This window comes from Ascaphus truei, chromosome 8 (genome assembly GCF_040206685.1).
Source record: "Ascaphus truei isolate aAscTru1 chromosome 8, aAscTru1.hap1, whole genome shotgun sequence".
Lineage (NCBI taxonomy): Eukaryota > Metazoa > Chordata > Amphibia > Anura > Ascaphidae > Ascaphus > Ascaphus truei.
The window spans coordinates 102,631,047-102,656,449 of NC_134490.1; the positions used below are offsets into that span (position 1 = coordinate 102,631,047).

General features: G+C 47.3%; 1 protein-coding gene and 1 long non-coding RNA gene across 4 annotated transcripts in view; one reads left to right on the forward strand and one right to left on the reverse strand.

Moving 5' to 3' along the window:
* JMJD1C (jumonji domain containing 1C) overlaps window positions 1–25,403 on the reverse strand; it is a 1,023,975-nt gene that overhangs the window by 164,721 nt on the left and 833,851 nt on the right. Inside the window, exon 1 of one of the 2 annotated variants that reach the window (XM_075612983.1) lies at window positions 9,896–10,481. The exons of the other annotated variant lie outside the window; for it this stretch is intronic. The gene's annotated coding sequence lies outside the window, so the exon portion shown is untranslated. Of the gene's footprint in view, window positions 1–9,895; window positions 10,482–25,403 lie in introns of those variants that run through there. 2 annotated transcript variants of the gene reach the window in all.
* Window positions 7,879–25,403, forward strand: part of LOC142502128 (uncharacterized) — a 54,977-nt gene continuing 37,452 nt past the window's right edge. The window contains exon 1 of one of the 2 annotated variants that reach the window (XR_012803647.1): window positions 7,879–8,095. This is a non-coding gene — a long non-coding RNA (uncharacterized LOC142502128). Of the gene's footprint in view, window positions 8,096–10,338; window positions 12,569–25,403 lie in introns of those variants that run through there. The other variant, XR_012803648.1, reaches the window with a different exon arrangement.

Consider the following 25,403-nt stretch of genomic DNA (forward strand, 5'->3'; position numbering starts at 1 on the left):
AGTATCTTAATAACAAAAAAATGAGAAAAGAAAATATAGGACCCTTTCAGTGTGAGATGGGCAGGCAGATTACTTTAGATAAGGAAAAAGCAGAGGCATTAAACAAATCCTTTCCTCTGTATTTACCAGGGAAGAATCAATTGCACTGTATGTCCGGACATAGGATAAAATATCTGTATAAATTTAGCATAGTTGGAACTTGATGGACGCATGTCTTTTTTCAACCTCATCTACTATGTAACCATGTAACAATAGTGCTTTAGAAGGAAGCCACAACCTCGATATTAACTAAAAATTGGTTAACTGAGGAAGAAGTTCATAGGCGGTTTGTTAAAATTAAAGTAAATAAGGCACCTGGCCCCGATGGCATACATCCAAGAGTTCTCAAGGAGTTAAGCTCAGTAATAGCCAAACCATATTTAATATTCAAGGACTCCATTTCCACAGGCTCATTACCACAAGATTGGCGTAAAGCAGATATGATGCCTATATTTAAAAAGGGAGCTAGTTCACAACCGGGGAATTACAGACCTGTAAGCCTGACTTCAATTGTATTGTATGTCTTTATTTATATAGCGCCATTAACGTACATAGCACTTCACAGAAGAGGGGAAAGTACTTGAAGGTTTAATACAGGATAATATTCAGGAATACCTAATGGAAAACAAAATTATTAGTAATAGTCAGCATGGATTTATGAAGGATAGATCATGCCAAACTAACCTTATTTGTTTCTTTGAGGAGGAAAGTAGGAATTTAGACCAGGGTTATGCAGTTGATGTGGTCTACTTAGATTTTGCAAAGGCTTTTGATTTGGTTCCACAAGAAGTTACGTACAAAATAAAGAAAGTTGGACTCAGTAATAATATATGCACCTGGATTGAAAACTGGTTAAAGGACAGACAACAGAGGGTTGTCATAAATGCAACTTTTTCAGGTTGGGCTAAAGTTGTGAGTGGAGTACCTCAGGGATCGGTACTGGGACCCCTGCTTTTTAAATTGTCTATTAATGATCTTGAGGTTGGCATCGAGAGCAAAGTCTCCATCTTTGCTGATGATACTAAATTGTGTAATATAATAGAATCAGGGCAGGATGTAATTTCTCTTCAGAAGGACTTGGAGAGACTGGAAACATGGGCAGGTAAATGGCAGATGAGGTTGAATACAGATAAATGTAAGGTTATGCATTTGGGAAACAAATAAACTGGCGATTTACACATTAAATGGGGATAAATTAGGAGAATATTTGGAGAAGGATTTAGGAGTGCTTGTAGACAGCAGGCTTAGCAATAGTGCCCAAAGTCATGCAGTAACTGCAAAGGCAAACAAGATCTTATCTTGCATTAACCCTTTGCGGTCCAATGTCGGAATATACCCGACAAAATATTTTACAGGTTGCGGTCCAATGTCAGATCGAGAGGAGGAGGGGAAGAGGGGGGGGGGAGAAAAAGGGGGGGGGAGAAAAAGAGGGGGGGAGAAAAAGAGGGGGGGGGAGAAAAAGAGGGGGGGGAAAGGGGGAGGGGAAGAGGGGGGAAATAGGGGGGGAAGATGGGAGGGGGGAAAGGGGTAGGGGGGTGGGGATAGGGAAAAGAGGGGGGGAAAAGATGGGGGGGGAAAGAGGAGGAAGAGGAGGGTGGAGGGAAAGAGGGTGGGGGGGGAAGAGGAGGGTGGGGGGGGGAAGAGGAGGGTGGGGGGGGAAGAGGAGGGTGGGGGGGGAAGAGGAGGGTGGGGGGGGAAGAGGAGGGTGGGGGGGGAAGAGGAGGGTGGAGGGGGGGAAAGAGGCGGGGGGGAGAAAAGGAGGGTGGAGGGGGGGAAAGAGGAGGGTGGAGAGGGGGAAACAGGAGGGTGGAGGGGGGGAAAGAGGAGGGTGGAGGGGGGGAAAGGGGAGGGTGGAGGGGGGGAAGAGGAGGGTGGAGGGGGGGAAGAGGAGGGTGGAGGGGGGGAAGAGGAGGGTGGAGCGGGGGGGGGGGGAGAAGAGGGTGGAGGGGGGGGTGTCACGCTGTGCTCACCACAGACAAGGAGGAAGCGGGGGAGTAACGAGGGAGCGGCCCCAGGGAAGATAGCGATTGGAGAGGACAAGATTGCCACAGCTGCGCTTGATGCGAGGCTTGTGGGCGGTGCACGCACATCAGGCGTGTGCGCCGCGCGGGAGAGGTACGCGCGGCCTGAGCTGGGGGCGGGAACTCCTCCTGTGGGAGGACGTAAAGGTCCTTGTTCGTGCGCGCATGCGCGCGTTCAGCAACCACCGCGGGGAGCGAAGGGGAAGGAGGATCCCGCCCGCGGCGGCGAGGCAGTAGAGCCGGAGCGGATCGGGTGAGGAACCTCCTTAGAGAGAGGTGTTCCCCCGGACCTTACAGGGGGAAAGAGGAGGGTGGAGGGGGGGGAAGAAGAGGGTGGAGGGGCTTTATGTTTGGAGATACTGTATCAGCCTTGCAATAAAATCAGAAAATATTTCAAACTATAACTAAGGGTATCCAAATTCTTACCGATTGTAGAAAACCCCGAATTTACGGCAGCGCAAGAAAACGCAGTTTAGGACTTGTTCATGTCACTGACGGTCTTAATCTGGGACAACATATTTTCCCAACAACTCAGAAAAATAAATCAATTACGAAATAAATACTTCTTTGCGTACTTGCAACTTCCTTGACGAAGGAACATCCATACTTTCTAGAATAACAATGCCCTGGAGTCAGGTCTTTAGATGTCCACTCAAATGGGTTTCACCTCATCTATACCGCCCTTGTAGAGACCAGTACTATGGTTCCCTGGAATCCCTTTTTGGTCACGTGGCAGGTGGACTTCCCTGATCGGACAGATCAATAAGTCCTTGTCAGAGGCTACGGGAGTGTCCGTTCCCTCAAATTGGCATCTAGAGTAATGGAACTGCAGATTAAGTTATTGAACTGGCCATTGCTCACCCCAGCACAACTAAACAAATTCCAACACCATTTTCTGATAGGGTGTAAAGTGCGGCAGCAACAGTGCCAATATCTCACACTGTCTGTGGAACGGCTGAAAGAAGAAATTCTGGTATACAACCTTAACGTTTTTAAACAAGCTGCTAAAAACAAAGCTTCCCCATGACTTGAAGCCAATGTTATTTGGCTATATGGAAGGCTGGAATACTCTGACTGTCAGTATGGCACACTGGAGGAGGGAATGATTCTCCTCTTGGCACGCAAGCTGCTTCTGATCAACTGGCTAAAACCCCAAACTCCAACAATTGAACAATTAGAATATTTTCTGTTCGCAGTTATGAGGGAAAAATTGGACTCATTTGGAGACAATATGAAAAGAACAGAAATTCCTGAGTAAATGGAAACCCTTTTTGGATACACTGCCTGCCGCCCGACACATTTAAAGCGGTTATGAGCCACTTTCGATATTCAGACTGGGTGTCCACTGCACTGCTACACAGGTCTTGGGATAACTATATGGGTGTTGTGAGCCGAGGAGACTGCTGAGCACTTTCTTCTCTTTCTCCTTTTACTCTTAGCCCTTCCCTCTCACCCCTTCCCCATCATTATTTTTATCATTTAAAGCTTAACATTTGTAAAGAAATATAAAATGCGGTGAGCTTATGGCAGCTGGAATGTTTTGCTCATTGTATTATGTAACCATGCTCACGGAGAAAAAAAAAAAACACGTCACTAATATTAGTAACAGGAAGGAGTGTTCCCCTTAAAGCTGCAGACCAAGCAATATTCTACATATTTTTTTTTATAAATTAGTTCTGTACTATGAGAAAATACTTGTAGCTCTTTAATTTTAATAACTCTGAATTACATTTTTAATGTATTATAATGTAACAAGCATTGTTTGTCTCTATAGCAAACATTTACAAAGTCCCAACCCCTTCCTCTTCTGAAACAGGCTCTGGCACACCCCTTTTTGAGCCCTGCCCTCTCTCTAGCAGTGCACCAATTGTAACTAGTGACTGCCTTGTCACATGATCTTCCCCACAGAACTTTGCATTTTTGTTCCTGTTCTGCTCCACTGACAGCCATTTAGTGAACCCCTGAGCCGAATCTTCACCGATCGATCGGCAACTTAGCCAATTACTGATCATTGTGTGGATTGTATTGATGCACATATTAAGGGGAGAGAATTTTTTTTTTTTTAAACGCCAGCTTTGACTGCTGCTTTAAAAACACAGTCATGGTGTGTATTTACCATAGAGCAATTTACCTCTACCATAGAGCAAATAAAAATACCACTTGTGGGTATTTGCATGTCTACGGCCGAGTCCATAGACGGACAGGCCGTGCTGAGCCGTGCGGACGCTCCGCGCTGAGCCCCTGCATCCTCAATGAGGATGCTTTTACAGGGGGCTCACACGAGTGTCCGCAGGCGTGCTGAGGCGCTGGAGTTTTCAGCCGACAGCCAAGCTGTTTTTCAGCGCGCTGTCGGCTGAAAACATCCAATCAGCGCGGAGCTGCGTCAATGTCACGGCGCCGTGACGTCGACGTCAGTGCGTCGCGGGCGATTGGCCTAGCAACGTCACTGCCCCGCCTCCCTCAGTTTCCCCCCGCCTCCGATCGCGCCCGCTGGCTCGCCTGCATGGGCATGAAATCGCGCAGATTTCAGCGGGCGAGCCTCAGCGGCAGCGCGGCTCCGAACTGCTCCCCCTCTATGGCCCGGGCCTAAGACAACTCTGCAACCCTGTCTTTGCAGAACTCTGCTTCTTGTACATTGTAACATGGATCCCTATAAGCTAAGGGTGACACTGTGTGCTCATTGGCATGTCACAATCCCTGGCTGCAGTGTGAGCATTGTATTCTAAGCGATAATGGGGAAAGACAGTGCTGCAGACCTGTCAGACATACACCTGTACCTACAGGGGGTATTTATTTGCTATCCCTTTAAAATGTAATTTGCCACCGGTTCATTCTGGCTTTAGGAAGGATTGCCCTTTAGGTTGTGCCAGATACTGTAGTACAACAGTTTCATGTCTAATCTTAACCAGAATGTGCTTTTGCATATATTGTCTCGCTCAAGCTGTGTTGTCTGAGACAACGCACAAATCTGGGCTAGCTTCTTAATGATTAACCAGGTCACGTGATACGGTTTAGGTCAGCTGCCCACGGACAGCGCGATATTAGATATATCTATAACACATTTTATTGCTAGAACAAGATCAGAATGTTGAAAATGTGCTCTCAAAACACCTGATTACTGCCTGAGCAGGTCATGTGTGTTTTCAGCTTTCTTATGCAATTTATATTACAAAAGTTTTACATTTCCTATGAGAAAATAAATGTCCAAAAGTTAACATTAAAACATTACACATTCTCCATTCACAGCTACAAAAAAAACACGCAAAAAAAACAGCAGCTTCAAAAGGGGAGAATGTCTACTTAATAACATCAAACCACTCCCCCATTCTATCCCAAAAACATGCTTCTTCAATGCATAACAAATGCACTTTACTGTATATTGCGGCTTACCAAATGTTTATATCATACAATTTGTATTGGCTTTAAACCGGTCATTGTTGGAGGTCTATGAGGTACCCATCTGATTAAACTTCATAACATTCATTTACATACATTGACAATGTATTCATTTAATTTTCATGAGGCAATTCAGAGATTTCAGTTCTTTGCATTTGTAAATAGCCATCATATTCTTGCATAAAAATAAAAAAAGGAATAAAGTCTGGGCTATAAAGATTTATTTATTTTATTTGGGGGGTGGGGAAAAGGGGGTATTCTAGAGCACTCCAGAACTCTACTGACACTCCTGCTCCAGGACGATGACCCTTACACATCTCCCATACATGGCTGGGTTATCTTCCATTCCAATCTCAGCTGTGGCTGCAAAGCACCCAGAGCAAAAAACATTTGATGTTCTGGAAACTTAAAGGCCACTGAATTTCCAAATTGTATGACCATAATAAACTTAAAGCCGCTTAAAACCATCTATTTAGGTGTACTTTGAAATACGTCCAATCAGTGTGGAGGCAGGTCTTTATTGTTGAACCATTTACATCGCATAGTTAGAATCATAACTCGAGGGCTAAAGAGTGACTTGACAAAGGTCACATGGCTCCAGCTGGCTTGCATCTGGGGCTAGCTATGGGATCAGTCTTCTCAAAGGAAAATGAAATACTGCTGCTTACATCCCAATGTTGGTTGATTGCAGAATTAAACAGCTGTTCTGTATTTCCCCGAGACAACAAATAACAGAGAGAACAATGAAGCATGTGATCAGAAAAATAAAAATACAGTACTCTCCGGCTGGCAAACCTACATTTCAAAATCTGATCACTGTTTGGGAGTTCCTTTCTAGAAGAAAAAATACTGCACAGAAAAATGTATTTAGAACCGATTACAACCACCAGATATTTTTATCTGTAGATGTAAAATGGCTGCCAGTTTTAAGTATCCACAATAAACATATTTTAGTCGCTTTATTTAAAACATGTTATTACTAAACGATTACAATTCAGCTTAGCATGTTTTTGGAAGGTGAAATGGTTCTCTAAAAAATGCCCGTTTAAGAGGCCTAACTGGAAACCCAACGTTTGGAACACAGCTCAAACATGCAAGGAGACAATGCAATCCTTTGTTCACATAGAACAAATGTCAAGTCATCCAGAAGATAATCATGTGTTGTGCAAATAAAAACAGCAGGTCAGATACCTAATAGTGCGTTCCTAGAGGTGACAAATACACAAATGTCAAATCATGCTTTTGGATAAGGCCGCAATTATAGTGGCAGCGACCAGCGTGCGCGGTGTGAATAACACACCTCTACGAGGCCGCCCATAGAGCACGCGACCCTCGAGAAGACAAGTTTGTCTTTGACGCACGATGGTAGGGTCACGTGCGCTGTTCAACCAATGACGGCGAACCGCTCAAGTGACATCACTGCCACGCCTCCCAGTCGCCTCAGTACAGGTTGAGTGAGCGACAGGCGCGTGAGGTCACGCGCTCCATCGCGCACGTGCTGCCACTAATCGCGGCCTAAAAATCACATTTTGGAGAACATGTTCTGGGTTCTAAGCCTTTAGGGATGTTAAAAAAACAGCAACTAAAGCCCCTGCGAGGCCTACAGTTTAAGATGGCAGTCTAATCTTTTAATGAATTTCCATTGTATTACTGTCATGGAGTAATAATAATAAGCAAGCTTCCCAGTTTCCTGCAGAAGCAATTCTTAACCCCTCAAGCATCCGCACAGAAGAGGTTATCAGCATATTAAGCCATTTTAAAGCAGCAATGAGTGTGGGAGCTGGGCAGGATCTTACATTAAATGTGTAATATTACACAAGCATACAGAGTATACATTTTCTCCTTAAACTTTGTTGGGAAAAAAAAAGGGGGTCACCGGTCCTAACACAATGTGTTTCATGCTCCTTTGGGATTAAAGGAGCTAATGGAATGCACTGGTGTTCCCTTGCTAGGTCTGCCCATTTCTCCTACTTACTGTAAAACCATAAGCCCTACTTTATCTTAAGCTTCCATCCAAGCTAGATACAACATTCATTTCCAACTCAGTTTAAAGTATTTTGAGGGTGCTTAAAAAGTGGGAGTCAGTGACTCGTTATTGCAGAGATCCATTGAGGAACATGTATAGGAAAGGTTAAAGGAATGTCATGCTCAGCTTCACACTGCTGCAGGGTGGTATTTATATCTTACAGCAGGGGGGCTGAACTCCAATCCTCAAAACACCCAACAGGTTTAAGTTTGAAGGATATCCCAGCTTCAGCACAGGTAACTCCGTGGCTCAGTTGAACCTGGCCTCTTGGGGGGGGGGGGGGGGGAGTGGTCTTGAGGACTGGTGTGCAGCACCCCTGTCTTAAAGTACAAGTGTACTAGGAGATCATGCTTATTTATGCCCAAAGAACACTACACCCGCAGCACCTGCCTACTGGTGTTGTTCCTCTTATGGCGCTGCAGGGGAAGACATGCCTGTTACCGCTGCATCCTGTTGGGCTCCCTGCTGCAGCACATTCCATTCACATGACCAACAACAAGAAGCCAGTACACACGAGCCCTGCCTGAGAGGAAGAAATAGCAGCAGCAGCAGCAGCCGCCATGGGACAGGGCTCACCGTGATGAAAGCAGTGATTCTATGCAACAGGAAACGCGTGAGTGGGACACGTGCTTATCTCTGCTCCTGTAGCAGGCACACAGGAGACCACACACACACACACACACACACACACACACACACACACACACACACACACACACACACACACACACACACACACACACACACACACACACACACACACACACACACACACACACACACACACACACACACACACACGAGACTGCTCACACACACACGAGACTGCTCTCACACACACACACACACGAGACTGCTCACACACACACACACACACACACAGGAGACTGCTCTCACACACACACACACACACACACACACACACACACACACACACACACACAGGAGACTGCTCACACACACACAGGAGACTGCTCACACACACACAGGAGACTGCTCACACACACACACACACACACACACACACGAGACTGCTCACACACACACACACACACACACACACACACACAGGAGACTGCTCACACACACACACACACACACACACACACACACACACACACACACACACACACACACACACACACACACACACACACACACACACAGGAGACTGCTCACACACACACACACACACACACACACAGGAGACTGCTCACACACACACACAGGAGACTGCTCACACACACACACACACACACACAGGAGACTGCTCACACACACACACACAGGAGACTGCTCACACACACACGCACACGCTCACACACACACACACACACACAGGAGACTGCTCACACACACACACACACAGGAGACTGCTCACACACACACACACACACACACACGAGACTGCTCACACACACACACAGGAGACTGCTCACACACACACACACACACACACACACACACAGGAGACTGCTCACACACACACACACACACACAGGAGACTGCTCACACACACACACACACACAGGAGACTGCTCACACACACACACACACACACAGGAGACTGCTCACACACACACAGGAGACTGCTCACACACACACACACACACACAGGAGACTGCTCACACACACACACACACACACACACACACACACACACACAGGAGACTGCTCACACACACACACACACACACACACACACACACACAGGAGACTGCTCACACACACACACACACACAGGAGACTGCTCACACACACAGGAGACTGCTCTCACACACACACACACACAGGAGACTGCTCACACACACAGGAGACTGCTCTCTCACACACACACAGGAGACTGCTCACACACACACACACAGGAGACTGCTCACACACACACAGGAGACTGCTCACACACACACACAGGAGACTGCTCTCTCTCACACACACACACACACACACACACACACACACACACACACACACACACACACAGCAGTACTTAGAATAAACAGATTTGGTCCCACATGACAGTGCTCTCCGCTGCTTGTCTTGTTACTATCTGGAAGCGGGTTATCTGCTAGTAACAGGGCCGCAGCCGGGGATCTGAGCTAATCAGACTGAGCTTCAATTAACCGAGTCATTTGCACAGACCAGCCGGCTCCAGGAGCCATATTTATACCAGCCCCCCCCCCTTCCCCCCCCGGGACAGGCGGTGCAGTGCGTTATAAGCACATATTTCACATTAATGATATATTAACCCGCTCGTGCTGTGGGTGCAGCGCACAGGCCCATCGGACTGACATTACTCCTTCTACATGGTACGATCCGATCACAACATGGGCCTGATGGCCGACCTACACCCAGCAGCCAGACGTGCTATGCATGAAATCACTTTCACATAGAGATACGGAGGCACATCCGCTACCTGTCTCTCTCCTTCCCAGGAGACTGGGCTCCAGGAACAGGCCGCCGACCTCCAACACCCCCAGATAAGGGGCCCCCGGGCGGGTCTGTGCAGTAACCAGGCTGCGGAGGCTGCGAGCCCCACGGGCGAGCTGTGCTCTCAGCGCTGCGTGCAGGAGATGTGCAGGAGACACGGGGAGGCCGCGGGAGGCGGGATCGCAGTCACTGTGCGAGCCGTGCTCTCAGCGCTGCGTGCAGGAGACGCGGGGAGGCCGCGGCGGGAGGCGGGATCGCAGTCACTGCGCGAGCTGGCAGGGCGGCTGCTCACAGGCCCCGGCGTCTGTCATCGGGAAATGAGACCGCGCTGAGATCTGGGGCACGATACGCGGGCCTGAGAGGCCGCTTACATCAGCAGGGCTGGGGAGGGGGCGGCGGCGGGAGGCCTGCTAGGAACAGGAGGGAGGAGGGAGCATACCCGCAGCCATTTCCCTGGGAGTGCTGCCGGCGGAGGATGGCGGGGCTGGGGGAGGTGACAGTGGGAAGTGAGGGGGGCACAGGCGCTTCCAGCCCAGCAGCAGACACCGGATCACGCGGTGGGAGGCCCTATCTCTCCCCGCGCAGCCGCAGTGCGACTAATCTCCCTCACACAGGGGCTGAGCAGTCACTTCCATGCTGCCGGGTCACATTACTCATGTGGCTGGCGCACAGGGGAGGGGAAAGGGTCTCTTATGAGGAAGGTCACCATTTTTTGTATCTGCCAGACAAAGCCAGTCTCGCAGGCCAGACTGCCAGCTCCCTGTCACTGCATTGGGTCAGGCTGCTTGAAGTTGTCACTTGTAACTCACTCTGCTGGAGAAATTAGCAGCCATTGTTATTCTATCATTGTACACGGCAGTTTAATAACCCCACTGAGCGGGGTTCTGCTTTTGGTTTGTTAGCTGTGGCAATCCACTTGCAATTGTGGAAAAATATTTTTCCATGTACTGTAACTTCCTGTCTTTTGTATTACAAAGCGTTGTAGTGTACATACACATTCATATTGGTGATTTATATTTTTTGGTGCAAATCTGGCCAATTGGTCCTGATTTAAACCAAATGCAGGACTGCTGGGAATGAATAAGCATAAGGCCGAGCTCAGGGTGCCCACCTCACGACGTGGCGTCTGCGCGTGTCAGTCTGCTGAGTGATGTGTGCTCATCCCCAGCAGACTGAATGGCGAGACTTCCTGGAAGACGTCATATCCTCTTTCTGCTTGTTACATAGTAGATGAGGTTGAAAAAAGTCGTACGTCCATCAAGTTCAACCTATGCTAAATTTAGACAACAGATACTTTATCCTATATCTATACTTACTTATTGATCCAGAGGAAGGCAAACAAAAAACCCCAGAGTCATATCATCCAATGATATCTCATAAGGGGAAAAATAAATTCCTAGAAAAATAAACTCCAAGAATTGGCAATCGGATTAATCCCTGGATCAACATCCTTCCCATGTATACTTATTTGGTATATCCCTGTATACCTTTCCCATCTAAATAGATGTCCAACCTTTATTTGAACAAACCTATTGTATCTGCCATCACAGTCTCCATGGGTAATGAATTCCACATTGTAACTGCCCTTACTGTAAAGAACCCTTTCCTTTGTTGCTGGTGAAATTTCCTTTCCTCCAACCTTAAGGGATGGCCCCGAGTCCTTTGTACTGCCCGTGGGATGAATAGTTCTTTTGAAAGCTCCTTGTACTGTCCCCGAATATATTTATATAGTTATCATATCCCCTCTTAGCCGCCTCTTTTCTAATATAAATAAATCTACTTTAGCTAGCCTCTCCTCATAAGTTAGAATGTCCATCCCCTTTATTAATTTGGTGGCTCTTCTCTGCACGCTCTCTAGTTCCATAATGTTTATTCTTAGGATTGGTGCCCAAAATTGTTCTCCATATTCAAGGTGTGGTATTACTAATGCTTTGTAAAAGGGGCATAATAATGTTTACTTCCCTTCCATCCATTGCCCGCTTGATGCAAGATAAGATCTTGTTTGCCTTTGCAGCTACTGCATGACTTTGGGCACTATTGCTAAGCCTGCTGTCTACAAGCACTCCTAAATCCTTCTCCATCAAGGATTCCCCCAATGTATGACCATTTAATTTGTAATTCGCCTTTTTATTCTTGCATCCCAAATGCATAACTGTAACGCTTGTGCTCCTACACACAAGCCGGGGAAGGGAAGGGACCCGATAGCGAGGTAGGGAAGCCGCGGGAGACAGATAGGAGAAGTTGCCGCGCAGCTGGGGAGCAATGCACGTAGTCACGTGAACGCGCTGCACGCCGCAGAATGCGTGCGCTCTCAGACACCACCGCGGGGGTGCGAGGTATGCCACTAGTAAGGAGCAAGGGGGGATAAAGTCCAGAGCACAAGGTCACAATAGTGGAGTGCATCTTGGAGGACGTCCAGCCTCCTTAAAGAGACTTTGATAAAGCGTGGGATACCACGTGAAACGCGTCAGAGTGATCCTTTGGCTGTTTTTAATATGCCTACAATAAATTTTTGCACCTAGATCTTTGCAGTTTGCAGTTTTGTGGTTACAATTTATCTTCAACAGCAGCAGATGCACCGCCGTTTTTCCTTCACCTTCTGCAGTCACTCCTGGGTAGGAGCATGCCGACAGGACCAGGATATCCTCTAAGGTCAGCAGTGAGTAATGAATTTTACTTCATTTATGTGATCAGTCCTCCACATGACCCAGATTACCACATAAGACATACCTATACAGGCTAGTGGCAAGCAAATGGGAGTGTGTTTATTATTGGACAATTTGGATTCCTGAGTTTTATGAACTGTCTCATGCAATGAAGATGTTGATATTTTATTTCCAAGCATAGTCTGCTCTAGGTTAGCATCACAAGAGGGGGTCTCCCCTCCTCTTTCCTTTTGCATTAACCTCAGTAGTTGAATGAGTGACTGTCCCAGTCTTCCGGAATCCAAAGGAGATGAGTAAGGGTCCCAAGGACATCCAGGCAGGAACAACAGCATGTGATGGATGGTAGTACTTGCAGGACCCAGGGCAGGTGGCAACTGACTTATTTAAAGGGCAGGGGCAGCTGATAACAATGGGAGTCAGAGTGAGGCTTACTTCCTGTCAGGAGGAAGAGGGCAGGATTTGCCAGAAAGCAAGATGGCGTCGCTTGCTTCAGTACGCTTAGTCACTTCCTGTAGAGAAGAAGGCAGGAGGTGGGACGGAGTCGTGGCCTCTGCGGAAGCAGTAAAAGGTACATGACACAACCAGACATTAGACAGTCTTGACTCGAAGCTAGAGAGCGGCGCACGCCATCACGTGTACGTGCCGCACGTGAGATATGCGACAGGGCCAAGCACCGTGGCACACGCAGAGGAACCGCGGGTGCGTACCCACTCTATAAGGAGAGCGGGGATCTGAGATGCGGCAGGCAAGGAGGGAACACGCCGCAGGGGACGTGTTCCCCGATTCCTTACAATAACCTTACATTTATCTGTATTAAACCTCATCTGCCATTTACCTGCCCACGTTTCCAGTCTCTCCAAGTCCTTCTGGAGAGAAATTACATCCTGCTCTGATTCTATTACCTTACACAATTTAGTATCATCAGCAAAGATGGAGACTTTGCTCTCGATCCCAACCTCAAGGTCATTAATAAACAAGTTAAAAAGCAGGGGTCCCAGTACCGATCCCTGAGGTACTCCACTCACGACTTTAGCCCTGTCAGGAATCGGCGTTCTCCACGCTCCTCACACAGAGCACTCCCTCCCCGCAGGGAGCCCCTGGACACACAAAACAATCCTGCCTTACCGGCCTCCACGGCTCCCCGCCCCTGCCGCCGTCGCGGGATCACTCCCTTCGGTGATTCCTCTGTTCAGCGCCGCACGCGCCCACGCCCTCCTGCACACACACCTGCACCATCCACTGGCTCGGTTCACACGCGTACACAAGTTACGGAGCACGCTCAGTCTGCACACTCTTCTTCCCGTCCCCCGGACCTCAGGCTCCGCCCCCGCACACTGCACAAGCATACTCAGGTTACCAACAAGACTCACCTGGCCTGTTATGCCTGCACCAATCTGCAGTGTCTCCCTGTAGCTCTTCCTGTCCCGCCTCCGTTCCTAATTGGACCTTCCTGCTTTATCTAGCTCCTCTCTGCTCTCAGTCTTTGCTCGACATAGTCTCTGTATGGAAGTACTTCTGGATTCTCTCAGTGTTTTCACAGGTTCTGACGAGGCATGTACGACTACCCCCTCTGGCTCTCGATCTCGGCACTCCTTGGACAACGCTCACTCTGGTAACCCCTTGAACACGGCTTGGACTACGACCTATCTCCACTCTCCACTCCCTGACCTCGATAAGGCATTCATCACTCTATCTCTACAACCGGTACCGGCAAATATTGTCTACCTTACTACACCTGGCCTGGCAACGCTTCATACCACACTCCGGACACGCTCCCTTTGCTGCGGGTGCGTGTATTACCACTTCCCCCTTCAGCTCAGGGGACGGGTCTGGTCTGCGGGCAGCACCGGCGTAACAAGCCCAACCTGAAAAAGCTCCATTTATGACAACCCTCTGTTGTCTGTCTTTTAACCAGTTTTCAATCCAGGTCCATGTATTATGACTGAGTCCAATTTTCTTTATTTTGTACACCAACCTCTTGTGTAAAACCGTTTCAAAAGCCTTTGCAAAATCTAAGTAGACCACATCAACTGCATTACCCTGGTCTAAATTCCTATTTACCTCCTCAAAGAAACAAACAAGGTGAGTTTGGCATGATCTATCCTACATAAATCCATGCTGACTATTGCTAATAATTTTGTTTTCCATTAGGTATTCCTGAATATTATCCCGTATTAAACCTTCAAGTAGTTTCCCCACTATTGAAGTTAAGCTTACAGGTCTGTAATTCCCCAGTTGTGATCTAGCTCCCTTTTTAAATATAGGCACCACATCTGCTTTACGCCAATCTTGTGGTACTAAGCCTGTGGAAATGGAGTCCTTGAATATTAAATATAATGGTTTGGCTGAGCTTAACTCCTTGAGAACTCTTGGATTTATGCCATCGGGGCCAGGTGCCTTATTTACTTACATTTTTTAAAGTCGCTTATGAACTTCATCCTCATTTAACCAATTGTTCATTAATAAGGAGGTTGTGGCTTCCTCCTGCGGCACTACTATTGAACTTGATTCTTCCCTGGTAAACACAGAGGCAAATAATTTGTATTATACCTCTGCTTTTTCCTTATCTCCAATAATCTGCCTGTCCATCTCACACTGAAAGGGTCCTATATTTTCTTTTCTCATTTTTTGGTTATTAAGGTACTTAAAGAACATTTTAGGGTTGACCTTACTTTCTATTGCAATCCTTTTTTCATTATCCATTTTTGCTAATTTGTACATTGTACAATTTGTACAATGTCTCCGTCCCTTCTGACTTAAAGAATCTAAACGCCTTCCTCTTCTTGTCCATTTCCTCCCCTACCTGTTTATGTAGCCACATTGGTTTTGACTTATTTCTTTTATACTTATTACACAAGGGTATACACTGATAAGTGTGCTTTTCTAACAATGTTTTAAAAACTGCCCATTTATCTTCTACATTTTTCCCTGCAAAAACATCATCCCATTGTATTACTACTAGATTAGACCTCAGTTTATTAAACTGTGCTTTTATAAAGTTTAAGGTCTTTGTTGAACCCAAGTAATCTGTTTTTTGATAATTTATTTCAAATGAGACCATGTTATGATCACTGTTACCCAAAAGCTTGCATATAATGATCTGTGTGGTTGATTTGAAGTGCTGGTTGTTTAAAGTGTATGCAGTTAGCAATAGAAACAGTATGAACATACAGTTTACTGTTAGTACTTATAAACTTCATAGTTGCTATAATGAGCAGGATTGAGAATGCCACTCAATGCACATCTTGCCACATGTATGTGCACTTGGAGCAGCTGTTCCAAGGAGCATACCGCTGTGGGAAGTGTGAGCAGGTGGTCTCTTTAGAGTCAGAGATTGCTGATCTGAAGAGACAACTTGCAGTATTGAGGGACATTGGCAATCTTGAAAAGGGTCTAGAGCTCACTGAGCAGGCCCTTGCTTCGACTACTGGTGCAGATGGTGGCGCTATTGTGAGGAGCAGGTAGGTAGCTGGGTGACAGTTAGAAGGGGAAGCAGGGGTAATAGGGAGAGGCAGGTCGTTTCTGAGCTGACCCATCCCAATAGATTTGCCATGTTGAGTTAAGATATTGGGAATGTCGGGGCAGAAATGGCAAGGCTGCGGGAGACCAATTCCTCTAGCAGCCAGGGGAATAGTTCCTCCATCACAGTGGGGACTCAGGATGCTCAGATACAAAGAAAGATTGTGGTGGTAGGGGACTCCATTATTAGGAAGGTAGATAGGGCAATCTGTTGCCATGACCGCATGAACTGAACAGTTTGTTGTCTCCCGGGTGCTCGGGTTCAGCACATTGCGGATCGGGTAGACATTGTTGGGAGGGGAGGGGGGCTAGGATTAACTCAGCGGTCTTGGTACACGTTGGCACCAATGACAAAGTTAGAGAAAGATGGAGGGTCCTAAAAAAATGATTACAGGGATCTAGGCCAAAAGCTTAAGGCAAGGACCTCCAAGGTAGTATTTTCTGAAATACTACCTGTGCCATGCGCTACCGCAAGGAGACAGTCAGAGATCAGGAGGTTAATGCATGGCTAAGAAAGTGGTGCAGGAAGGATGGGTTTGGGTTTTTAGAGCACTGGGACTCCTTTTCTGAGAGGTGCCATCTATATTCTAGGGACGGATTGCACCTCAATGAAGAGGGATCGTCTGTGCTAGGGGGGAGAATGCTAAAAAGGTTGGAGGAGATTTTAAACTAGGAAGGAGGGGGGAGGGGAATGAAACAGATAATGAACTAAATGGAATAGAGTAGGATACAAGGTGGTATGGAGGTAGAATGGGGGCAAGTACAAGTTTGACAAGCAGTGAGACACCCATAGTAAATACAGATAATACTAGAAAACTTCTAAAGACTAAACCAAGAGGGCGCAGAAAGGAAGGAGCAGATAAGATAATAGTACAGGCTGAAAAAAAACTTAAATGCATGCTTGCTAATGCAAGAAGTCTGACAGATAAAATGTGGGAGCTTGAATTAATAGCTGCAAGGGAGCAGTATGATATCATAGGCATCACTGAAACATGGTGGGATGAAACTCATGACTAGACAGTTAATTTAGAGGGTTATTCCTTTTTTCGGAAGGATCGAACAAATAAAAGGGGAGGTGGAGGATGTGTATATGTTAAACCGGATCTAAAACTGACAGTTCAGGGGATTCCTTCCCCTTCATGTGTCCCTGATGTCACACGCTCACATACCCTCTCTATCCCTTCCCCTGCCAGCCTCCCTTCTTGTACCCACTCCTGGCCCTCTCCGGCAGCCTCTGACGCCGTTCCTGCACCACGGCGCGGGCCCCGCAAGACTCGCGCACCTGCGCGGTTCCCGAGCCCCTGCTGCGGCGTTCCCCACTCTCAGCCCCCCTCGGTATCTGCTCCCATCCCCTTACCTCCGGCGACTGTTCCCTCCGTTCCTCCATCCTCCTCTGTGGGTGTACCCGCGGCGCGGCGTTCTGCGCGCCTCGTGACGCAGCCTGTGCGCGCGCACTCAGATTACAGAGGGAGCGTGCACACGCTCCTCTTCTAGGGGTTTCCAGCCTCCTGACTCCTCCTCTCATGCCCTGCAAGCGATCTCCCTTACTGGTTCCCCTGTCTCCTCCTCTTCTCCTCCTCACCTATCCCTAATGTCTCTCACTTCACCTTCTGCTCCTCCTCTCTCTCCTATTGGTGTTCCCTCCTTTTATAACCCCTGTCTGTCCCCTCTATCATTGCTCTGCATAGCTTCTGTCATCCCTGTGTGTGCAGTCCTATGCTTGGCTCTCCTCTGTGTTCCAGCCTGTTCCTGCTCCTGCTTATCTCTGGATTTCCCTAGTTTAACCCCTGCTCGTCCTGGACTACCCTGCTCTCTGTTGCCCTTGAACCCTGCTTACGAACTCTACCTTGCTGACCTCTGTAACTCCTGGACTTTGGCTTACGAACTTGACGACTCTGACTTCTGGATCCCTGGACTCTGGCGCACGGACATCACTATTCTTACTCTGTACTCCCAAGGCGTTGCCAAGTATCACTAACTATCTTTCAACAGGCCCGGCAACGCCATACCACACTCCTGGCACGCCTTCACTGCTGTGGGTGCGTGGTAATACCCTTCCCACCTCAGTATTGGGGTCTTGCCAGGTCTGCGGGCATACAGGCGTGACAAAAACCTATTATACAGGGATGATGTTTATTAAGGGAATGATGAAAATGTAGAGACCTTGTGGATAGAAATTAGCAGTGCAGGTAAAAGTATAAAGAAAATGTTTGTGGGAATATGCTATAAATCACCAAATATCTGTGAGATTGAGGAAGCTAAAATACTTTTGCAAATGGAGAAGGAAACAAAACTGGGTCATGTTTGCATAATGGGGGATTTTAATTCTCCAGACAGACTGGGGAAATAAGATTAGCATTACAACAAAAGGAAATAGGTTTTTGGGGGTGCTTAAAGACAATTATATGACCCAAATTATTGAGGAAACAACCAGGAGAGGGGCAGTACTGGATTTGGTCATATCAAACAATGTAGAAGTAATAACAAATATTCAAGTCCTGGAACATTTGGGTAAAAAAAATCTATTCTATTTGTCATAGAAAAAAAAAGTTATTTTTGTGTTTACATTTGACTCTAATTTCATTGGCCGGCGAAATACACGTGACGCTGCTGCCGCACGAAATTACAACTTGAGTTGTCTCCCTCAAGTGTAGCAGCATCAACCCTGAACTTTGCAGCCAGGAGTCTTTTCTAGATTGAAAACTCTCATACACTAACACCAAAGAGTGCTGTGCGTGCGCACATAAGTGTGCGCACGTTGCGAAGCAGGCACAGTGAGCGGGGCCTAAGACTGCCTAGGAATTATTTTTCAACATTAAAACTTTATGCAAATAGAAACAGTCTGGCAATATGCTGTATAAGGCCGTGTCCATACTACCAGTGACCACGCCACAAACAAAAGGCCATACCTCTAGGAGGCAGGCCGTAGAGCGCACGATACCCCGGCAGGCAACAAAAATTTGATTTTGTCACACGACAGCCGGGTCACGTGAGCGGTTCAGCCAATGAGGGTGAACCGCTGACTTGACGTCACAGGCACGCCTCCCCAAGGCCACGGAACGCCTCTGGGGCAGGCACGCATTGCGCGCGCCTACTGTGTCCGAGGCCTAAGTTGCTTGTTTTGGCCAACTAGGCTTTACAATCTTCTGCCCCTCCTTACATCTCAGCCCTAATATCTCACTATACTCTCCTCTGCCCCTCCTTACCTCTCACCCTCCTCTGCCCCCCTCCTTACATCTCACCCTAATATCTCACTATATACTCCTCTGCACCTCCTTACATCTCAGCCTTAGTTTCTCGCTATACACTCCTCTGCCCCCCCTTACATCTCCCTAATGCAGTGATTCCCAACCAGGGTTCCGGGAACCCTGGGGCTCCATGAAGCAGTCTCAGGGGTTCCTCCTATGGACCACAGACCCCTCCCACCCCCGGGGGGTGGGTTTTTTTTGGTATATATTTTGTAGGGTGGATTGAGAGAGAGTGGTGTAATTGACGGAAGGTAGGGGCGAGTGAGAGAAGAGAGGGGGGCAGAAGGGAGTGAGTGAGGAAAAGAGGGAGTAAGAGTGAGATGCAAGGGATAAATACATGCGCGGCGGGAGGGGGCAGAGTTAGTGAGATGGATGGGAGAAAAAACATGGGTAAAGGGTGGGAAATAGAGGTGGCTCGTGAGGTGTGAAATGTTGTGACTGACCCCTGTCGAGCCTAATATGTGTCAGCCAGATAGGGGTTCCCCGAGATTTTTCGAAATACTTCAAGGGTTCCTCCAAACAAAAAAGGTTGGAAATCACTGCCCTAATGTCTCGCTATACCCTCCTCTGCCCCTCCTTACATCTCTCCCTAATGTCTCATTATACAGGCAGGCCTCATTTTACGACGAACGGCTTATCCGACGTTCTTATGACGCTTTACAAAATTGCTACAATTGCCCAATCAGAAGGCTGCAGGTCAGGGAAATCGTTCTGAACAGTCTGTGTGAAGGTTTAGTGGTTTAGTTTAGGCCCTAACCATGTCTGATAAAAGCAAAAAGCAAAGTGCTGTTACTCCAAAAAGGATTAGAAAATCTATTACTTTAGAGACCAAACAAAACATAATAAAGCGCTCTGAGAAAGGAGAGACAAACACAGAAATTGGACGTGCCTTGGATATACCTCGCACAACTATTGTGACAATAATCAAAGATAAGGCAAGAATCTTGGAACAGATTAAGGGCTCAGCACCTATGCAAGGTACAACAATAAGGCAACGTGTTGGGCATATTGCTGAGGTAGAAAAACTCCTCATATGACTGGAAGATAAATCCCAGCGTCATGTGCCCATTAGTTTAGCCTTAATTCAGGCAAAGGTGTTTGAGTCTTTATGAGGACATTAAGCACCAGCATGGAGAAGGGACCACTGATGAAACGTTCACTGCAAGTAGGGGCTGGTTTATGCGGTTTAAAGAGAGAGCAAACTTGCATAACATTAAAGTGACCGGTGAAGCTGCTGATGAGGTGTAAGGAATCCGCTCCTGGGTTTTGCTGAAACCTTTTCCTTACAGAATTATGCAGCTTCTAGACAACTCCCCCTTGTTTCTGCAAACAGCATCCCCTGCTCCTGCAATCACTGCAGCCTGGATGCCTCCTGTGCAGCTCTGTCTCTGTGCTCCGTCATTGCAGGAATTCCCTCACACCCCTGTCCTTTGAGTGGCTCCCCGCCCTTCTTATACTGGGCTCGCCCTTTCCTTGATGCTGAACATAGACTCTCAAGTAACTGTGCTTGCCATAGCACCTCTGTTTGGCCTGCCTTGGCCTTGCCATAGCTCCTAGTTTCTGGCAGACTCTGCCGCGCTGAAGCGGGTACACCGAAGCCCTCTGTGTTTCTTGTACTATCTGCAGTTCCCAGTGGCCTTCACCACTCTCATCTGCACCCGGCTAGGGAGAGCTGTTCCGTGCTGAAGCACTGGATCCTCTGTGCTTTCCCTTCTGCAATCTTACTGCTTGCAGTGGCCTCCACCACTCCCACTCCCTCCACAGTGCTGTTCTGTGCTGAAGCACTGGATCCCCAGTTCCTGTTTCCTGCTCTCTGCACTGATGCGGTGCAGTTCCAGGCTGACTCTTCTTCTTCGATCAAATGCTGCAGGTGATTTCAAGCTAAAAGCTTTGCTTGTTTATCATGCAGAAAACCATAGGGCATTCAAGGGTTATGCAAAGAGTGCATCACTTCCAGTGATTTGGAAGTCCAACCGTAAGGCATGGGTAACAGGGAGCCTTTTTGAGGACTGGTTCCAGCATCATTTTATTCCAGCTGTGCAATTATATTGCACAAGGGAGAACCTTGATTTTAAAGCATTGCTGCTCCTGGCCAACGCTCCTGGCCATCCCATGTACCTGGATGACCATCATCCAAACGTCATGATGGTGTTCATGACCCCCAACATCACCTCATTCATACAGCTGATGGACCAGGGGTTTATCGCTTCCTTCAAGGCCTACTATCTTTGGCGAACATTTGCCCAGGCCATCAGAGCAACTGATGTGGAAGGAGGTCCAACCTTCAAAGAATTTTGGAAGGGTTACAACATTCTCCATGCAGTAAGAAACATCGGAGAGGCATGGAATGAGATCAAACAATCCAATTTAAATGGAGTTTGGCGTAATTTGTGCCCTGATTTTGTGTCAGATGTCCAAGGCATTACAGAGACTGTTGTGCAAATGGCCAGAGATCTCAACTTGGAGGTGGAAACCGAGGATATTGATGAGTTGCTCGCCTCACATTCTAACGAGTTGAGCAATGAAGACCTGATGCAATTAGAAGAGCAAAAAAATTGCTAAAGAGGAGGCCCATCAATCTGCTGAAGTGCCACAGCCACGTGAATCTTTATCAACCAAAATGTTTACTGTGGCATTCAAGCACATTGATAGCGCACTGGCCATATTTGAGGAAAATGACCCCAACATTGAACGGAGTTCAACAGTCAGTAGCGGGGTGTCCTACCAAATCAGCTGCTATTGAGAGATCTACAGGCAGAAAAGGAAAGGATCTGTCCAGACTTCATTGAAGAGCTTTGTAGGCGGACGCTCACAGAGGTATGCAAGGGAGTCTGGTTATAGTGAAATTAAATAAGCCTTTTATTACGCCTTTTCCTTAACATCAGGAAACCATCCGAACAAGGGGTAAACAAAGCTTCTATTCACTTGGGAGTATTTCTAGTGAAATACTATGCAGTTCACAACTCCCTTAGATAAGCATGTCTCCCAGCCCCAAACATATAGCATGAAATGAACAGATATAAAAAGTCTCATAAATGAAAGTTTTATCTGTTCCTTGTGGTTTGGAGGGAAAATCTTCTCTGTCCCTGGTTCAGCTCCCTTTTCCTCAGGGTGTGTCAGCATTCAGGTTTAGAAGTTTCCCCTGTGTCTTGAAAGCAGCTCTGCTGTTTCTTCTGGCAGGGCTCAAAACAAGTGTCTCCAAGTTCAGCTCAGGTGTGAGCTAAGGAGTCTCTCTTCCTGTCTCAAAAGACAGGCTTTTCTAAGCAATCTAATCAGGCAGGTGGTGTTTGTTAATTGACTACCAGCAGTTAACCACCACACTGCTGGATTAGAGGCACATTACTTGAACAGGGATAACTCCCCTGTTACATACCTCCCCCTATTTGTGGGAAGCTCGGGCTTGCCACGGCCAAAGCCCATCCTTCCACTCTCATTCTAGATATCTCTGACTTGAATGAGAGTGGATGGAGGAAGAGAACCCTCAGTCCTGCTGGGATTGGAGCCCTTTCTCCAGTTTATTCGTGTCTCCTCCTGAAGGTGCTTGAGATCAGCACCCCTCAGTCGCTCAAGGAGGACTTTTTCTAAGTATAGTCTTTTTGCTACGTGTGCGGTCATGAGATTTCCCTCACGTCGGGTACTCATCTTATTGTAGGCATACTGTATGGCAGCAGTTGCAGAGCGTTTAAAAACAGCCCTTTGAGTTTTCCGCTCTTGAAGCTGTCTCTCTGCCCTTTTCCTACTCAATGGGGTTGCTAGTTCAGCCTCTTTGGGGTTAAGTCGCAATTCCACACCCAATACCAGAGAATGTCCCATCTTTTCAGCTTCATCAGCTAAGGATTCTTCTGGTTTTGATTCAGCACGTGTACCTTCTTTTGTTGCCTGTTGGGTGGCTGACGGTTTTGATAGTGCTTGTTTAGGTGGTTCAAATTTTGCAACCTTGTCTTTCAGATGAGCGGTATTCCCAGCTCTCACTGTACCCTCGTTTTCATGGGTTTTTGAGGCTGTGGGATACTGACGCTTAGTCAGGGTCAATACTTGTCCTTGTAGGACTGTAATCTCATCCGCGAGAGATCCCTGTTTTTTGAGTGCGTCTTGCAAGTCTCTTCTCAGGGAATTTATCTGCACGCTTTGCCTTCTCTGAGCTTGCTTCCACATTTTTATTGCATTGTGAAGCACTATGAATTTCTTTGCTCGGGCCACAGTTACTTGTTTTAGTTTCTGGACCTTCTTGTGCTCCCTTTTGTGCCGGGTCACCTGGGTTCTAAGCTTGGCCTCTAGCGATGCTTTGGTGACGCTCAGGGTAGCCTTCAGTTTCTCAGGCTGCTTTGCGGGGACATACTGGGTCATCAGACGTTCCTGCAGCACTTGAATTTCTTTAACAGCCTGCAGATTTTCTTCCTGCAGAGTTCGCTGCTTCTCCTCGGCCTTCTCGAGGTGCGTACACAGACCTTTCAGTTGGTTCTGCAGTCGGTGCTCTGCTTCAAACTTCTCACCTTCCAAAAGTCTATTTATTTCCTTAAGCTCGTGTAGCTTTTCATTCTTTTCCTTGACTTTGTCTGTCAACTGAATTTTCTTCTTTGAGTTTTAATTTTTTTCTTTGTAATCTTAAATTTTCTCCTTTTTCAGTCTCTGTACTATTCAGGGCCTCTTTGCAGTCCTCCTTCCATTTACGCACATCTGCTTTGAGAATGACAGTCTCCTGGCGTGAGACATCATTCTCTAGGTTGAGGGTCTGAAGCTCCTTCTGGGAGACTTGGAGATCTGTATTAAGATTGACAATCGTTTCTTTAGAAATGTCCAGCTCCTCAGTGAGACTGTGTAGTTCCTTTCTGGAAACTTCCAGGTCTGTGCGGCAGTTGTTGGTCTCATGATGTGAGGCATCCAGTGCTCTGCAGACTGTCTGAACCTCTTTCTGAAATACGTCCACCTCTATCTGGACACTGTTGACCTCCTGTTGTGAGGCATTCAGCTCTATGCGAAGAGTGTGAACCTCTTGCTGGAAGACTGTCATCTGCTGCAGTGCCTCCTCATACTTCCGCTTTAGCGTAGCCACCATTTTATCAGATTGGCTCTGCTTTTCATCCATGGCGGAAATAGTAGCATTGGCAGTATCTAGCTCAGTCTTGAGATCGTCCAATTCTGTCCTGGCTAAAGAGTAAATTATGAGCACATCTTTTTGTAGCCTCACGTTATTTTTCTGTAGCTCTGTGTAACCATCTTCCTTTTGTTTCAATTGTTCACGGAGCATATCACAGTCATGCCTGGCATTTTTCAGGGCATCTTCAGGGCTGGTCAAGGGATCGTCACTCACTGGTTCCGGCTCCACTTCCCTGGGATGGTTGGTTGAGGGTTCCTCACTGTTGGCACCGGACAGACACTTCTTTGGGGTACACGACTTCTGCCTTGGGCCCTCTGGATATTCGGTTAACCGCGGGATGAATTCTCCATTTTCTGTAGGCTGCAGGGCAACTCGATCCCCCTTTTCCTCCACAGGATCTGCGGACGTGTCTGTTCCTTCCACGGTAAGTGAAGAACCGCTTTTCTTTTTCCGCTTTTTTGTTTTGGATGACTCCGTCCCATCAGGAATACTGGGGTCTACTTCTTTATTTGATGCTTTAGCAGCTTCATTATATACGCCAGGCTTTTCTTGCAGTTGCTTTAGCTGACAGAAATATTGGGTGATCTGCTGCTCCCGCTCTCTCTTGTCGACCATATTCGTCATCATAGATGGCGGTCTTTTCTGTTTGTGCCGAGTTCAGGCACCCCCACCATTCTTGGGGTGTTTTGTGGATGTGACTCGGTTCGGGTTCCCCGTAAGAGATGTCTTCCTCTTTATTGGACTGGAAGGGCCACTCTTCCGTGGGGTCGGATTCATTACAGGAACGCTGCATCTTGTCCTCCATTTTTAGGCTATCAGGTGTAATTTTCTTCCTGACCTCAGGAGGCGCTATTGCAGCTGTTGCCACTGTATTTGCTAGAACCCCCAATTGTGGTAGTCCTACAGGTGGGCATATTTCGCTTGTAGAGGTCGTAGCTCTCACAGGCATCTCTGTAGAATTTT